Here is a 17,894-nt window from a genome sequence, read left to right as displayed (position 1 = left end):
AATTTTCAGGGTGTCTGGGTCTGTTAAGCATCTGACTTTGGCTCAATTAGTGATCTCATGGTTTGTGAGTTCGCGCCCCACATCAGGCTCTGTGCTGACAGCAAGGAGCCTACTTGGGATTCTCTCTCTCTCTCCCTCTGTCTCTGCCCCTCCCCTGCCCATTCTTTCTCTCAAAATAAATAAGCTTTAAAAAAAAAAAAAAAAGGTAATTTTCTGTTTTTCCTCTATACTCTAATGGACACATGATTCTACCAGTAACAGGTGTTTGGACTGTCTCCTGTTTGGGCTATTATGAGTAACACTACTATGAATGTCCTTGTCTCTGTCTGTTGGTAAATATGTCAAGATCTACGGAACTGCTAAGTCACAGGGAATGTGTGCGCTCACTTTTAGCAGGTACTGCCCAAACATTTCCCAAAGTGCTTGTAGAAATGACTGCATTGATTCTAAGGCATTCCCTGGATCTCACAGCTGATTCTCAGAACTTTTAAAAGTCAATAAGCCCCACACCGTTGTAATTTAATCTCTACCTCAGGATTTTTATGTTGCAATGCTAAAGCAAACTAGACTTCATGTTGCATAAAGATAGACTGTATGTCCTTAATTCCTCTGTGAGTGTCTGGCACATAGTACGTGATGTTGAATAAATAATACGAATAATAAAAGGAAGTTTAAATCTGTCCTTTCGTACAGTTGAACTAATGTGCAACAGTAACGTAAGTTGAGGTCAGTTCTACCCTATCCTAAGACACACTCAGTAACCGGAGAGCACGTTGCACTGGGTAGTTGTAGATAAACAGGCCTCAATTTCCACGGGCTGGTTCTATTGCCCCGCGAGACCCATCTTGCTTCTCACGGTCTGCTTAAATGTTTGATACAGGAGCAGACACAACACAACAGTGGCAGGGGGAGCTGCTTTTGGGTTGGGGCAGCCTTGTCTGGAACATCAACCTCGTCGTTTAAACCCTCTCACTGAACGCCTTGGTGGCTCGGTCGGTTGAATGTCGGACTCTTGATTTCGGCTCAGGTCACGATCCCAGGGTCATGGGATCGAGTCCCGCGTTGAGCACTGCAGTGAGCTTGGAACCTGCACTCAGCGAGATTCTCTCACTCACTTCCCCTGTCCCGCATAAAATAAGATATAAAATAAAATAAAAAATAAAATAAAATAAAATAAAGTAAAAAAATTTAAAAAAGGGCGTACCTGGGTGGCTCAGTCGGTTAAACGTCTGACTCTTGACTTCGGCTCAGGTCATGATCTCACGGTTCTTGAGTTCAAGCCCCACATTGGGTTATCTGCTGTCAGCACAGAGCCCACTTCAGATCCTCTGTGCCCTCTTCTCTCTGCCCTACTCACACTCTCTCAAAAATAAAAACATTAAAAAAAATAAAATAAGCTCTCTCTCAAGAACCTTTTTTTTAAGTAAGCTCTACACCCAAAATGGGGGCTTGAACTCACAACCCCAAGATCAAGAGTCACATATTCTACCAACTGAGCCACCTAGGCACCCCCTTTTTCAAAAATCTTTAATGGAAATCCCCAAATGAAAGGAATCCCCTAGGATTTATTCTCAGAGTGACTCAGACTTCAGGGTGCTCCTCTCAAACCTCTGTGAGGTCTTTTTTTTTTCTTTTAAATATGTATATTTTGAAAAAGAGAGAGAGGGTAAGCAGAGGTGGAGCAGAGAGAAAGGGAGAGAGAATCCCAGGGAGCCTCCATGCTGCCACCACAGAGCTTAGGGCTCAAGCCCAAAAACTGTGAGATCGTGACCTGAACCAAAATCAAGAGTCAGGCATTTAACCGACTGAGCCACCCCCGCGCCTCTGCAAGGTCTTAAGAATCAACCTACACAAGCCCCAGGGCAAACAACCCACATCTGCTGACCCCACCTGGAACCCTTCACAAACCAAACTTTGAGGAACCAATGGGTTTCTAACACCTGCTGGGAACTCAGGGCTCCTGACTTCAGCTGACCATGGAGAAGTAGCAGCTTGCTAGAAGCTCCTAACATAGGAGGCTGACCACCACCTAGCACGTCAAACTGCTCAACAAAAATTAGGGCAGGGAAAGGAGGAGGAGGAGTGACGGCGACATATACATGTGTTTATAAAATAAATCTTTTTAAGTTTTATTTATTTAACTGATCACTACACCCCATGTAGGGGTCGAACTCACAACTCCAAGATCAAGACTCAGATGTTCCAACAACTGAGCCAGGCAGGCGCCCCTATAGAATAATCTTTATTTGTTGTAGAACAACACAATTTCCAATTGCATATACCTGTTTTTATATAATGTAGGCTTACCAGGGCAATATTTTCTGACTTTACAAGTAATGCAACCTCACTGAGGTTCCATTAATAATAGAGTCAAAACAATCCAGAAAGTGGGGACTTTTTTTGTTTGATGAAATGGTGAGGAAGCAGATATACCTAACTCTGAATTAAAGACAACGGTATTTTTTAATCGCTGGGTACGGAAGGCATGTTTTTGTGGCCTGTCACAGCCGGTGATGTACAGCAAACGGATGTCTCTTCTCATGCACTATTTGTCACCAGACAGGAAGTCAGCGTGTTCTGTTGTCGTAGTGCAAGGTGATATAAGAGCCTCCTGTTTTTGAGTCCTCAGACACTTCTTCAGTTCTCTCCCCTCCCCTTCTCGTCTAATGCTAGATTCACAGCCATGTAACACCTAAAGAACCTAGTCATCACAAGTTGGGTATTGCCTCATTTGTCTATTGCTGCATAGAAAGACAACCTAAAATTCGTAGCTTAAAACAACAATGATCTATTATTTCTCCCAATGCTGTGGGTTCACTAGGCAGTTCCTCTGATCTCATCTGGGCTCACTCAGGCTATTGCATCCATCTGGTGGGTGAGCTAGACCCAGAGGGCCCAAGATGACCCCATCCCTATATCTGAGACAGTGAAGGGACTGGAAGGCTGGGACCTCTCTCTCTCTCCATGCAGTCTTTTGTCATTAGCTAGTCTATCTGAGCTTTTTACATGGCAAGTCTCAAGAGAGCGAAGACACAAGCTGTGGAGGCTCCAGAAAACTCAGACGATGACACTTCCACAATATTCTATTGCTTTAAGCAAATCCTAAGGCCAGATTTATTGCAAGACTCAATGATACCAAGCGCGTGATTTTAGGGAGATGTGATTCATCAGGGCCACTTTATAGCAATCTACCATAGGGTGTGTGTGTGTGTGTGTGTGTGTGTGTAAAATCCAGTTGGACTTCATTAGTAGCATGCTTGCCAATGTACCTAAACCTCTGTAAGTTCAATCTGTCAACAGTTTTGTTTTGTTTTGTTTAGCAACCACAGGAACAAAATAATAAGCTAGGAATATACATTATATTTATGTTGCAATTTCTGGCTAAAAGAATGCTTTCAGATCAATTAAAAAAAATTTTTTTTTCAAATCTACCCTGTGAAATAGGTAATGTGCATGGGGTATAATAAGACATACACTTGGTATTTGATCTCAGTTCCTGGCACAGAGCTTTTAACACCTTTGAGACTTTCTCGGTATTAGAAAGGTCTTTATTTTTCCATGATGAGCCCCTTTTGGTCACACCTGGCCAACTTAGGGTAATGCTTCTGGTAAGCCTCAAGATGAGGCTGGTCACCAGAAAGACCAAGTGAAGAGAGGATTGAAAGTTTCAGCCCTACCCCTGACCTCCTTTGAGGGAAGGATTGCTAAAGGATTTCGCAGTTAAAGATAAAAACTTTTTTAAAGTTTATTTAATTATTTTGAGAGGGAGAGAGAGAGAGTGTGGGCACACACATGCACATGAGCGGGGCAGGGGCAGAGAGGGAGGGAGAGAGAGAATCCCAAGCAGGCTCCGCACTGTCAGCGCCGAGCCCAACTTGGGGCTCAAACCCACAAACCATGAGATCAGATCATGACCTGAGCCGAAACCAAGAGTCGAATACTCAGCTGACTGAGCCACCCAGGTGCCCCGAAGATAAAAACTCTTGGATGACATTTGAACTTCCCAGCTGTTGAAGCATCAAAGTGCTGCAAGGGTGATGTGCCCCAAGAGGGTGTGGAAGCCCTGTGCACCCCGCCACCCAAACCTTGCCCTACACATCACCTCTGTTTGGCTGCTCCTCTGTAGCTTTTATAATAAACCAATAAAATGCCCTCCTGAGTTCTACGAGCCTTTCTAGCAAATTATCGGTAACCTGAGTTATCGAACCTGATAATTTGTTGTGGCAACCCCTGCTTTTTTATCGCCAGTCAGAATAAGTCTGGGTGGTCTCTCCGAGACTTGAAACTGGTCCTGAAGCAGGAAGGGAGGCAGCTTTGTAGGGTCCGTGCTAACTCCAGACAGTTATTGTCAAAACTGAAGTGAATTGTGTGTTTTTTGTTTGTTTTTAAATTAAAAAAAAATTTTTTAATGTTTATTTATTTTTGAGAGAGAGAGAGAGAGAGAGAGAAACAGAGCACAAGCAGGGGAGGAGCAGAGAGAGAGGGAGACACAGGATCTGAAGCAGGCTCTAGGCTCTGACCTGTCAGCGTAGAGCCCCACACAGGGCTCAAACTCACAAGCTGTGAGATCATGACCTGAGCAGACGTCAGATGCTTAACGGACTGAGCCACCCAAGCGCCCCTAGAAATGAATTGGTGAATACCCAGTTGGTGTCCTGAGCATTAGAGAATTGGTTGTGGGCTTTGGAAAACATTCCAGAGGTCCCATTTTTGCAGTAGGTAGGAGAGCTAGGACACACACAACATTTTCACTCAACATACACTTTTTCCCCACATTGGTTCCTCCTCTTTAGGAGTCAAAGATTAGTTCACGGGCACCTGGGTGGCTCAGTCAGTTGACCTCCAACTTCAGCTCAGGTCATGATCTCCTGGTTCATGAGTTCAAGCCCCACATCAGGGCTGCTGCTGTCAGTGCAGAGCCCACTGTGGATCCTCTGTCCCCTCTCTTTGCTCCTCCCCCACTTGCGCTCCCTCAAAAATAAATTTTTGACATTTTGACATTAAAAAGAAATAAAAATAAGACATTATTTCATAAGTCATAAGACATTACCCAATAATCCCTCTGTATGTGTGAAAGACTAGAGACCATTACACCTAAAACCAAAAGAGAAAAAAAATGAAGAGGAAAAGTTCTCTTAACTGAAAGTTCTGCCACACAATAGGCAGACTCTCCTGCTGCAGCCAAAATTTCCAGAAGGAATCAAAGCTCTTATAACCCAATCCAAAGTTCCAAGGAGAAAATTGAGTTGACAGTCATATATTGATATGCATGTACATATAGCACCACTAGAAATGAGGTATCTAAGTTCTCTGAAAACAAATAAACTGAATACCATGAGAGCAAACTTATCTGCTAATAGTTCCTGGCAAGCATTAAAATAAATTTAGAGGAGCTAGTGATGCTGGACGTGTCCAGAAAATGAATTACACTGAGATTTATAAAACAAAACAAAAGCTTACTAGACGTTTTCAGTGGGATAAAGTCTGAAAAATCGGCCAGTATCTTCTGAAAAATAGAAATAGGTAGTTCTGTAATGACAAGCTACAGTTAGAATATCGTCCTGCATGTTAACCTCTAAAGGCAGTTTGAGAGCCCCTGTCACTTGCAGCACCTTGGACAGAGGATTCGGTGGTTTCATTAGCCTCAGTAGCCTTCTGGGGGCTCTTGTTTAGGAAGGATTCTATCTCCTGATCTATGAACATGCTCCACCTCTTCCTCTTGGAGTAAAACCATCTTCTAAATAGTTTTTCCCCTACATTGTTTTGTTCAATTACAATGAATGACAATGAATTGTTTTGTTCAATTACAATGAATTGCAATTTTGTTCAATTACATAAAATTGTGGTATTTCAAATGTAAATGTGTAAACCAGGGAAAAAAGGTAAAAATATTTCCATACTTAAGGCACACGATTACTACAGTATCTTTCACTAACTGGTCTGCTAGCATAGCCTTTCATGCTACAAATATCTTATGTTACTAGCACTATAGCATCCCCTGCTTTCCCTCATCCCTTACTTCAGATTTGTCACTGCTAATCAGTCTTCTAGAAACTTCCTTCCCATAACCCAAAGGGAAGAAAAAGCTTACTTGTTCTTATTTCCCTTGAGCACACTTACACTTTCTCTCTTCTTTAGTCACATACCAGATCCAAACCATCTTCCTCAGGTAACAGTCATCATTGGACACCTACCAACTGGCAGAGCTCTATTTTTGTTTGTTTCTGTGTCCACCATCCTTCTGTTATTTGACTATATTTTGATTGATCTAAGCCAGTGGTTCTCAAACTTTTCAGTCTCAGAATCTCTTGACACTCTCAGAAATGATTGAGAACCTCAGAGAACTTTTGTGTTATATATCACTACTTAACATAATAGAAATTAAAACCATAGGGTGCCTGGGTGGCTCAGTCGATTAAGTGTCAGACTTCGGGGCGCCTGGGTGGCGCAGTCGGTTAAGCGTCCGACTTCAGCCAGGTCACGATCTTGCGGTCCGTGAGTTCGAGCCCCGCGTCAGGCTCTGGGCTGATGGCTCGGAGCCTGGAGCCTGTTTCCGATTCTGTGTCTCCCTCTCTCTCTGCTCCTCCCCCGTTCATGCTGTCTCTCTCTGTCCCAAAAATAAAAATAAAAAACGTTGAAAAAAAAAAAAATTAAAAAAAAAAAAGTGTCAGACTTCAACTTAGGTCATGATCTCATGGTTCGTGAGTTTAAATCCTGCGTCAGGCTCTGTGCTGACAGCTTAGAACCTGGAGACTCCTTCGGGTTCTGTGTCTCCCTCTTTTTCTGCCCTTCTCCTGCTCATACTCTCTCTCTCTCTCTCAAAAATAAATAAACATTAAAAAGTTAAAAAAAACAGAAATTGAAACCAGGATTAAGAATTTATATTAAAGTAATAATATGCCTACAATGTTAATTTAAAGAACATATTTTAATGAAAAGTAACTATATTTTCCAAAATAAAATATTTAGTTAGAAGAGCGGCACTGTTTTACATTTTTGCAAATGTCTCTAATGTCTGGCTTAAGAGAAGACAGAATCTCATATCTGCATGTGCATTTAACTCACGGCCATCCCATGCCACGCAGCCTCTAGGGGACTCCACTGTCCACTCCTGAGACAATACAAAGGAAAAGGGAAAAAATTTGAAACTATCAAAAAGGATCTCCCATGCTTCCCAGACCAATGTTAGGAGTCACTGGTTTAAACAAATCATGGAGGTACCTCAGGGATGAGCATGTGACTCAGTTCTCCTCAATGAGGCATAGGACCCAGTTCTCAATGAGACAAGAAGGGGTGTCTTCTAGATGTTTTGGGGAAAGGTTTCTTTCCCCTTTAAAAAGAAAAAGAGGGGCGCCTGGCTGGCTCAGTTGGTGGAGCGCATGACTCTTGATCCCTGGGTTCAAGTCCCACAGTTGGGTGTAGAGATTACTTAAAAAAATAAAATCTTTAGGGGCGCCTGGGTGGCTCAGTCAGTTAAGCGTCCAACTCTTGGTTTTGGCACAGGTCATGGTCTCGTGGTTTGTGGCTTTGTCAGCTCCATGCTGACAGTGCAGACCCTGCTTGGGATTCTCTCTCTCTCCTTCTCACTCTGCCCCTCCCCCGCTTATGCTCTCTCTTTCTCAAAATACATAAAAACTTAAAAAAATAATAAACATAAAAGAAAATATTTTAAGAAAAAAAAGAAAAAGGTGTTTATCAGCCAGTGATTGGTTTAAGAATAGAAAGGACTCTAAATACATCAAATAAAAAGGGATTTGATACAGGGAATAAGGTGATTAGAAAGTCATTGAAAGCCTGGAAAAGCAGACATCTGGAGGCTGCCCACGGGACTCTGGTTCAAGGTCACGTCAATGTAGCTGCAATTCAAAGATTAAGAAACTGCTATAACTGGGGTGCCTGGGTGGCTCCATCCATTGAGCGTCAGATTCGTTTTGAGAAAGAGAGAGCACTCTGTGCACGAGTGGGAGAGGGGCAGAGAGAGAGGGAGACAGAATCCCAACAGGTCCCTGCACTGTGAGCACAGAGCCCGACTCGGGGCTTAAACTCCTGAAACCGGTGAGATCATAACCTGAGCTGCTATCAAGAGTCAGATGCTTAACTGACTGAGCCCCCCAGGCACCCAAGCATCAGACTCTTGATTTCAGGTCATAATCCCAGGATTGTGAGATGGAGCCATGCTGGGTGTAAAGCATGCTTGAGCCAGTCTCTCTCTCTCTCTCTCTCTCTCTCTCTCTGTCTCTCCCTCCCTCCCCCCCCCCCATCTGCTGGCACTCTCCTGCTCTCTCTCTCTCTCTAAAATAAAATAAAATAAAGTAAAATAAAATAAAATAAAAAGAAGCTGCTACAACTTCCTTCCACTCACGACAGTGGCGACTGGACTCAGGAGTCCCCTGGAAGCAGTTGCCACCTCAGCCACAACAAAACCCATCTCATTTCCACCTTGTACCTCTCTCTCCTACATCCAGTTGGCAGGACCTGATTCATAGTCTGAATTCTAGCTGCCAAGGAACCTGGAAAATACCGTGTTTAGCTTTCTAGATTCTCAAAATAGATGACAAATAAAATGGATATTGAGAGAATCAATCCAAGACTCCACCACAAGAGGGGAAAAAGGATCCCTTTCTTTCTGCAGGATTCCATGCTACCTGGTCACCAGGAGGGGAATTAAGAGGCAGTTCATGAAAAGAGGACGTGCTGAGGATGGCAGAGAGGAAATGGGAAAGGATAACATGGTTGAACTATTGAATTAATCAACTTGAAACTGCTTACTTCTAGATTTCTTATATATAAGATAATAAATCTCATTATTTAAACCATTTAAGTTACATTTTAACCCAATCTCTTCTTTTTCCTCCTCCAGTCTTCTGCCTTCAAGTCCTTGCCTTCAGGTTCTCATAATGTATGAAATTAACAACCTCTCTTCTCCCCTTTCAGTCTCAGCTACAATCCATCTACAATATACTTTCTCTGAAGTACCCAACTTACTATCATATCTGTAGAGAGCTGAGTCAGTTACTTAAATGGTAAAAATGTAGAGGTCCATTAAAGGCTCCTAGTTCAAATATCTTCCCTTCAATTGCATGCAGAGACTTCACCATTAGAGAGTCATTTCCTTGAGGGGTTCTTGGCATGTAATTCTTGATTTCAGGGTCATGAATTTGAGCCCCACATTGAGCATAGAGTTTACTTAAAAAAAAAAAGTCATTTCTTTGAGTTTGAGCTTGGACTTTTTAATCTCAAAAAGTAATTTTTAGGGGCGCCTGGGTGGCTCAGTCGGTTGAGCGTCCGACTTCAGCTCAGGTCATGATCTCGCAATCTGTGAGTTCAAGCCCCGCGTTGGGCCCTGTGCTGACAGATCAGAGCCTAGAGCCTGTTTCAGATTCTGTGTCTCCCTCTCTCTCTGCCCCCTTCCCGCTCATGCTCTGTCTCTCTCACTCTCAAAAATGAATAAATGTTAAAAAAATTTTTTTAAAGTAATTTTTAATTTCTGGATGAAATTATGTAATGTATAGAATTTGCTTAAAACTTATGTAGTGATGGGCATGAGGAAAAGCAGACATATGGATAAAATCAACTTGACCAAGAGTGGTTAAGACTGTTGAAGCATGAAGCTACCTAGGAGTAACAACAACCACAACAATAACCACCACAACTTCTTCTGTACATGTCTAAAATTTGAAACTTTTCATCTTCTTAGCCCACTTAAAGAAGTCATCTTGAAAATTATAAATACTCGGGGTGCCTGGGTGGCTCAGTCTGTTGAGCGTCTGACTTCGGCTCAGGTCATGATCTCATGGTTCATGAGTTTGAGCCCCGCGTTGGGCTCTGTACTGATAGCTCAGAGCCTGGAGCCTTCTTCTGCTTCTGTGTCTCCTTCTCTCTCTGCCCCTAACCCACTCACGTTCTGTCTCTGTCTCTCTCAAAAATAAATAAAAGTTAAAAAAAAATTTTTTTTAAAGAAAATTTTAAATACTCCACCTGAGGGTTATACAGTAAGAGATGATCAGATATTAAGACTTAAAGAGGCATTACATGCTCAAATTAAGCTGCATTGCTACAACTAGGCTGGAGCCTATGGATGTGAGCTTCGTTGGAAGGAAAAAATGGATGAGGCAGATGTTGTACGTGGCAGCCCAATAACCATATCCAGCTATCGTATGTTTTGTTGGTTCACAAAGAGCATAGTGAAGCATGGTTAAAATAATTTCACTACCTGCATTACCTATATTAAAAGATTTTATGTAAATGAATGCAGATTTTCCTATATTTTATTTTAGAGAGAGGGCACAAGTGAGCAAGTGGCAGAGAGAGAGAGAGAGAGAGAGAGAGAGAGAGAGAGAGAAATGGGGCTCACCTGAAGCTGGGCTCAAACTCCCTGATGCGGGGCTCCAACTCATGAACCCTTTGACCATGACCTGAGCCCAAGTCAGATGCTTAACCAACTGAGCCACCCAGGCGCCCTAGATTTTCATATTCTATTAAATGCATGAGATCTGTCCAAACTGGATCTTCATTCCCACAAGCAACATACATTCTCTGCTTTGCCAGAATCCTCACCAAGCCTGCTTCCCACGACATTCGTTATAGATAGCAGAGCCAGACTGCTCTGGGTTTGAATACTGGCTCCACTACTTTGTGCTCTTGGACAATAATTTATTCTCTCTGTGCCACTATTTCCTCAAGTTAAATGGGGATTGTAATAGTATCTTTATCAGTGGGTTATTGAGAGGAATAAATGAGTCAAAATATATCAAGTGCTTAGAATAGTGCTGGGCACATAGTAAGAGCAAATAAGCATTTGTCATCAACATTGTCATCATTATCATTTTCTTAGCTCTATAAGCATTTGAGTTTACCATCCCCGGCTCCAATACTCAAACTTTAACATATATTAGAAACACATGGGGTTTGGCTTTAAATGCAACTTATCAGGGGGTGCCTGTCTGGCTCCATCAGTAGAGCATGTGATTCTTGATCTCAAGGTCATAAGTTCAAAACCCACATTAGGTGTGGAGCCTCATTAATTAAAAAATGATAATAATAAATACCACTTATCAGATTCCAACCCAATCTTGTTTACTAGGTTCAATTTGGAGACCAAGGGATGTGCATTTTAACAAGCAGCCAGATGATCAAATGTTTTTTTGATATTGTACCCCATCAGTAAACATTTCAAGAAAGCACCCTCAATATGATATTTACTTATTTTTATGAATTACTACATCAGTCACAAAACCAACATATTACCTGCATTATAAAATTGTACAAAAACATTTTAGAAAGACAAAATAAAGATAACTAAAAATAATTCTATAATTTACAAAATCAAGACTTTTTGTTCTTACTAAAAATGTTGCCAGTACTAACTTTGTAGTGAGAGCAAAATGACTAATTATGGTCCTTTCAAATTTTTTAAATCTTGGTTTGACACTTTATGACATAGCAATTCATAAAAACACTTCTAAGTTCAGTTTATTTTTGTACTTGATCTTAATGGCTATCAAAGCAAAGAAGATATTTCATAAAGGTTTGATATATAATAAACACTTAGGGCAAAGTTTATCAGTAATGATAAGTGCCTGAGTGACTTAGTCAGTTCAGCATCTGACTTGGGCTCAGGTCATGATCTTGTGGTTTGTGGGTTAGAGACCCACGCTGGGCTCGCTGCTGTCAGCATGGAGCCCGCTTGGGATCCTCTGTCCCCCTCTTTCTCTGCCCCTCCCCCACTTGCACACACACTCTCTCTCTCTCTCAAAAATAAATACTAAAAAAATGTTAAGGGATAGAAAATAATGATAAGAATAAAAATTTTTATTTCAAGTAGTCCTCATAATTTTTTTTTCTTTTCTTTCTTTCTTTCTTTCTCTTTCTTTTTTTTTAATTGGCTTTATGCCCAATGCAGATCCCAAGGCAGGGCTTGAATTCATGACCCTTAGATCAAGACCTGAGCTGAGATCAAGAGTTTGGGGGTGCCTGGGTGGCTCAGTTAGTTAAGTGTCTGACTTCAGTCTGGTGATGATCTCACAGTTCATGGGTTCGAACCCCACATCGGGCTCTGTGCTGACAGCTTGGAGCCTGGAGCCTGCATTGGATTCTGTGTCTCCCTCTCTTTCTGACCTTCCCCTGCTCACGCTCTGTCTCTCTCTCTCAAAAAATAAATAAACATTAAAAAAGTGAAAAAAATTATAGACCTCAGAGACATGTTTTTCTTTTTTTACTCTTTTAAAGTTTATTTTGAGAGACAGAGCGAACAGGGGAAGGGAAGAGAGAAGAGAGAGAGAATCCCAAGCAGCCTCTGCGCCGTCAGTGCTCAGCCCGACATGGGGCCGAACTCACCAACCATGAGATCATGACCTGAGCCGAAATCAAGAGTCAGACGCTTAACTGACAGAGTCACCGAGGTGCCCCTCAAAGAGATGTTTTTCGATGTGGTCATGTATCTGTTGATATTTATCATATTGGAAATTAAAACAGAAAAAAATTTAAAAAACAAGAATCCTTAAGTGCACATTCCATTTGCAGCAGAATGATGATGGCATCCATGTCACGGAGCCTATAGAAAACCCCACTGCATACTTAGGAGAGTTTGAGAGTGGAAAAAGGCACAAACGTCTTAGTGCTATGAATTTGGGGCTCACAGAACTCCTGTGGGTTCCCAGACCTCACTTTGAGAATCAATGCTCTAGGGAACTTTTTTTTTAAATTTTTTTTTAACGTTTATTTATTTTTGAGACAGAGAGAGACAGAGCATGAACGGGGGAGGGTCAGAGAGAGGGAGACACAGAATCTGAAACAGGCTCCAGGCTCCGAGCTGTCAGCACAGAGCCCGACGCGGGGCTCGAACTCACGGACCGAGAGATCATGACCTGAACCGAAGTCGGCCACTCAACCGACTGAGCCACCCAGGTGCCCCGGGAACTTTTTTTTTTTTTTTAAGTAGGCTCCACGCCCAATGTGGGGCTTGATCTTACCACTCAGAGATCAAGTGTTGCATATTCCACGGACTGAGCCATCCAGGCACCCCTCCAGGGGAATCTTTTTAAAGCCATAGGTTAATTTTGTGAGGGTTGGTTTCATTAAACTAGATAATACAACCTACAAATCTAGTAACTAGGCTTGGGTAATCTGCAAATGGCCCCGTATTCTGGAGTGTGATGATGCCTCCATGTCAGGAACCCCCAGTCTTTCCTCAGAATAACATATTTGATATTGAGTGACTGATATATGAATGACAGGGTACCAGAGTGAAAAATCCACATACTAAATACTGATTGAGCTTAATTTCACATTTGCACAAAAATAAACACAAATGCAAGGTATAATACTTATTCCAACATTCCAAGTAGTCTACACCCCACTTTAGACCAGTCGGTGTAGTTATGCGGGGTATTGCCTAAAGAGAAGAGCTGAGGAGAGGACCCTAGTATAGGTTGAACTGTGTCCGCTAAAAAGAGATTTTGAAGTTTTAACACACCCACTCTTCACCACCATCCCTGTGAATGTAACCTTATTTAGAAATAGTCTTTGGAGATGTCATCAAGTTAAAAAGAGGTCACACTGGATTAGGGTGGGTCCTAATCCAATGACTGGTGACCTTGTAAGAAGAGGGAAATTTGGATACAAAGATACAGAAGATACAGAGACAGAGGGAAGAAGGCCACGTGACCTCAGAGGCAGAGACTGAAGTAGTACATCTACAAGGCAAGGAATGCTGAGAGCGTGGGCAGCTACCAAAAGCTAGGAAGAAACCAGGAAGCGTTCTTCCCTAGACCTGCACAGGGAGTATGGCCCTACTGAGGCCTGGATTTCAGACTCCCAGCTTCCAGCCATGAGGAGAGAAGACATTTCTGGATTTTTGTTTTGTTTTAAGTAATCTCTACACCCAATGAGGGGCTTGAACTCATGACCCAGAGGTCAAAAGTCACATGCTCTTCTGACTGAGCCAACCAGTTGCCCCAACATTTCTGTTACTTTAAGCCAGTTTGTTATAGCAACCCTAGGGAACTAATGAAGGGGCCCATGTTTGGAGAGGCTTTTTGGGTCTTTGAGAAAAAGGTCTGAGGGCAGGGCTGGGAAAGACAAACTCTAGCTGCTGTTCTGCAGTTCTATCTTTCGATAATGTACTAGCATTTCTCCTAACTCTATCACATTCTGAGCTATTAATGATCTATTCTCTTTATCCTATTTATTATCTATTTACTGAGTAGATATTTCCTTTCTTTATCCTACTTCTATTTGTCAGCACTTTGACAATCAAAGCAAAAATCTATTTAAAAAAAAATTTTTTTTAACGTTCATTCATTCTTTAAAAATTTTTTATTTATTTTTTTTAAATTTTGAGACAGGGAGAGACAGAGCATGAACGGGGGAGGGTCAGAGAGAGGGAGACACAGAATCTGAAACAGGCTCCAGGCTCTGAGCTGTCAGCACAGAGCCTGACGCGGAGCTCGAACCCACAGACCGCGAGATCACGACCCGAGCCGAAGTCGGCCACTTAACCGACTGAGCCACCCAGGTGCCCCATGTTCATTCATTCTTGAGACAGAGAGAGACAGAGCATGAGCAGGGGAGAGGCAGAGAGAGAGGGAGACATGGAATTAGAAGCAGGCTCCAGGCTCCAAGCTGTCAGCACAGAGCCCGATTCGGCGCTCGAACCCACGCACCACGAGACCATGACCTGAGCCGAAGTCGGATGCTCAACCAACTGAGCCACCCAGGTGCACCCCCCTTTTTTTTTTAATAGGCTCCACACCCAATGTGGGGCTTGAGCTCATGACCCTGAGATCAAGAGTCATGTGTTCTACCAACTGAGCCAGCCAGATGCCCCAAAAGTCTATTTTTTGTTGTGTATTTCAATATGTTGGTTTGACTCTACAACTGGGAGGCCTCAGTAAATATTTGTTTACTAATGTAAGAGATAGGAAAGGTCTTCTAAAGGTTATGTGTTGTAGAGAGATTGAAATTTCTGCAACTTAGAATTCACTTATAAGAAGTTCTCTTTTACACTGAATATGTGTTATTTAATGTTTTTTACCTATAAATTTGAGTAGAAGCACTCTGTAGCTGATAATAACTTGTACCTATTCCTTTTTTTTTTTTTTGCTTAGGGTATTTCAGAATCGCTGATGTGTTTAGATGACTTTGTTGTTTATATCTATCTGTCATTTTTTTAATGGCATAAAACATTTAAACACATTTCGTCAATATGACGCCAAAAATACAGACTTGTCCTTTTCCCTTACTTTCATGTGTGACATTTGAAGACATTGTTTAACATGTCCACCAAAGTATTATTTAATTATCTAGGACCTAGGGGTCAGCAAACTGTTTCTGGAAAAAAAAAAAAAGAATCAGTCAATTATTCAGGTTTTTGGATTTTACAATCCTTGAAAAACGTAAAGGCCATTCTTAACTCATGGGCTGTGCCAAAACATCCACTGGCTACATTTGGCCTGCTGAGGACAGTTTGCTGATTCTAGAAGTCCCTTTGTTTCACTTGTTTGTTTCCCTATTCGCCATTGATTAAAAGTCTAGATCTTATGAATTCACATGTTAAGATGTATTTTTCTCCAGTAAGGGTAATATTAATCTGTCTGACAGAAATATAACATCAAAGGTTATGGGAAAAGAATTTTATGGTTTATTATCAAAAGATATTAACTAACCAGTTTTGTATCTAACAGAGCAATTCTTTTTTTTTTTTAAAGTTAAACTTTAGGGGCACCTGGGTGGCTCAGTTGGTTAAGTGTCCGACTCTTGATTTCGGCTCAAGTCATGAACTCCCAGTTTGTGAGTTTGAGTCCCAAGTTGAGCTCTGCACTGGTGGCGTGTGGCCTGCTTGGGATTCTTTCTCTCTCCCTCTCTCTCTGCCCTTCCCCTTCTAGTGGATGCGTGTGCTCTCTCTCAAAACAAGTGAATAAACCTAAAAATAAATAAATATATAAAAATTTAAAATTCAAGATTTTTGTAGATTTACTTTCAGTTGTAAGAGATAATACAGAGAGATGCTGTGTACTCTCTACCCAGTTTCCACAACAGGAACATCTTGCAGGACTATAGTACAGTATACAGTGAGGATACTGATGAATAGAGTCAAGACAGAGCATTTCCATCACCTCAAGGATCCCTCATGTAGCCATTTTTTTTAAGTTTATTTATTTTGAGAGAGAGAGAGAGAGGAGAGGGAGAGAGGAGAGAGGGAATCCCAAACAGGCTCCGCACTGTCAGTGAGGAGCCCAATGTAGGGCTCGATACCAGGAACCTTGAGATCATGATCTGAGCCAGAATCAAGACTTGGATGCTTGCTTTTCCATGCTACCCAGGGAGGGGTCCATACGGCATTGTCCTGTGTTCCTGTCATAACTTAAAGGGAAATTTTCACGATATCCTGAGCCCTTGATGTCCTACAAATGCAAGGAGGAGGATGTCCTTAAATTCCCCGCAGCAGGAACCCACCTAGGTGGCATCAACCTTGACTTCCAAATGGAACAGTTCATATACAAGAGGAAAAGTGGTGGCAGCTACATGATAAATCTGAAGAGAACCTGGGAGAAGCTTCTGCTGGCAGCTCGTGCCATTGCTGCCATTGAAACCCCAGCTGATGTCCGTGTCACATCATCTAGGAGTACTGGCCAGTGAGCTGTGCTGAGGTTTGCTGCTGCGGCTGCTGCTGGAGCCACTCCTATTGTTGGCCACTTCACTTCTGGAACCTTCTTCACTAACCCAGATCCAGGCAGCCTTCCGGGAGCCGAGACTTCTGGTGGTAACTGATCCCAGGGCTGACCATCAGCCTCTCACGGAGGCGTCTTCCGTTCACCTGCGTCCCATGGCTCTGTGTCACAGACTCGCCTCTGTCCTCTGTGGGCGCTGCCATCTGTTGCAACAACGGGGGAGCTCGCTGGGTGGGTCCGACGTGGCTGCTGGCCCGGGAAGTTCTGCGCACGCGCGCGCGCAGCTCCCTTTCCGTGAACACCCACGGGAGGTCCTGCCTGATCTCTGCTTCTACAGAGATCCAGAAGCATCGAAAAGGAAGAGCAGGCCGCTGCTGAAAAGGCCGTGCGTGACCAAAGAGGAATTTCAGGGTGAATGGACTGCTCCAGCTCCTGAGTTCAAGTACTGTCGCGGGCCGGTCTGCAGGCGTGCGGGGCCCTCGGGGCCCAATTCAGCAGTCCCCCCACTGAAGACAGGATGTACACAACTCACTGATGAGTTGAAAAAAACCTTCTCCGTGTGTTCCTTCTCTATTTGTATGAGTCATCTACATGCCATCAGTAAGTATATGTGTTGTCAAAGTACATTGTTATGTACAATGTTACATTAGTTTCAGGTGTACAACATGGTGATTCAGCAAGGACATTCTGCTGTGCTCACCACAAGTGTGGCTGCCGTCTGTCACCACACAACACTACGACAGCACCAGTGACTATTTCCCTAGGCTGTATCTTTCATCCCCATGACTTAGTCCATAACTGAGCCTGTGCCTCCCACTCCCTTGCACCCATTTTGCCCTCCTCCTCCCCCTAGTACCCTCCGGGAACCACCAGTTTGTCTCTGTATTTATGGGTCTGTTTCTGCATGAGTCACATTTTAAACTTTTTGCAAATAATACTTTGATATAATTACTTATCCCATGCTTGCCCCCTAAAGAGAGTTTCCAGTTGGCTCAGTTTTTTTTGTTTTTTTGTTTTTTTTTAATTTAGAAAACTTGTATCTAGTCAGAAAAGCTCAGGTCACCTTTTCTCTCCTCCAGCCAGAATAGAAATATAATTTACTTTGAGTTTCAAAGTAATGAAACCTTCAGTGACAGGTTATTTCTGTGACATTTGGGGGTGAGTTAAGAAGAAAGAAATTTTAAAATAGCATTCTTATCCTATGCCACTGGCTCACTTTTCATT

General features: G+C 42.5%; 1 pseudogene; it reads left to right on the top strand.

Annotated features, from left to right (window-relative positions):
- The first annotated feature begins 310 nt into the window (after positions 1 to 310).
- Positions 311 to 17,262, top strand: LOC109267884 (40S ribosomal protein SA-like; annotated as a pseudogene).
- Positions 17,263 to 17,894: the final 632 nt, after the last annotated feature.

This window comes from Panthera pardus, unplaced genomic scaffold (genome assembly GCF_024362965.1).
Source record: "Panthera pardus isolate Hobbes unplaced genomic scaffold, ASM2436296v1 HiC_scaffold_8, whole genome shotgun sequence".
NCBI classification, from domain to species: Eukaryota; Metazoa; Chordata; class Mammalia; order Carnivora; family Felidae; genus Panthera; species Panthera pardus.
The sequence above is the reverse complement of the archived record's forward strand: the minus strand, read 5'-3'. Positions and strand labels throughout refer to the sequence as shown.